The following is a 612-nucleotide window of genomic DNA, read 5'->3' on the forward strand; positions in this document are numbered from 1 at the left end:
TGCAGCTTGACCATGTCACCCAGTCCCTCTAACTTAGTAACACCTCAGCTTAGAAACAGTCTGGACTCACCATGAAGGCAGACACAGACACATCAACATAGAGACTTGCACAGATGCCTGCTGGCTTGGCTCTGGAGGGGTTGTCAGAGCTCCAGGATTCCAGCCAAGCCTAGGGAGAGTGACCTGTGAGATCTCTGGGCACACCTTTTTGTTCAACATGTCACCACCAAGCCCTGGGATTTGCTGAAGGCTGCCAGGCTCTATGTCCTGGCAAAGGAGGGGGGAGTCCAAAGGTTAAATCTTTCATCAGGGTTGGGTACCATATCACTGGAGATTGCACAGAAACAACCCTGCACAAACTCAGAGCTTGAGTGAAAAAAGCACCTTTAAAAAATGACTTTCCTACAGCAATACCAGCACTCAAGCAGATCCAACTCACAAGACCCCAGAATTTGGATTTGTTACTGAGGAAAGATGATTACCCAGCACATATCCCAATGCAGCAAAGGATCAGTGCTCGACATTTGGTTCATCTCAGAGCAAAACAATGGATTTGCCTGCATTTTGAATGTCCTTCAGCACAGTACCAACATCATCACTCCCTGGCTTGAG

Source organism: Geospiza fortis, unplaced genomic scaffold (genome assembly GCF_000277835.1).
Source record: "Geospiza fortis unplaced genomic scaffold, GeoFor_1.0 scaffold524, whole genome shotgun sequence".
Lineage (NCBI taxonomy): Eukaryota > Metazoa > Chordata > Aves > Passeriformes > Thraupidae > Geospiza > Geospiza fortis.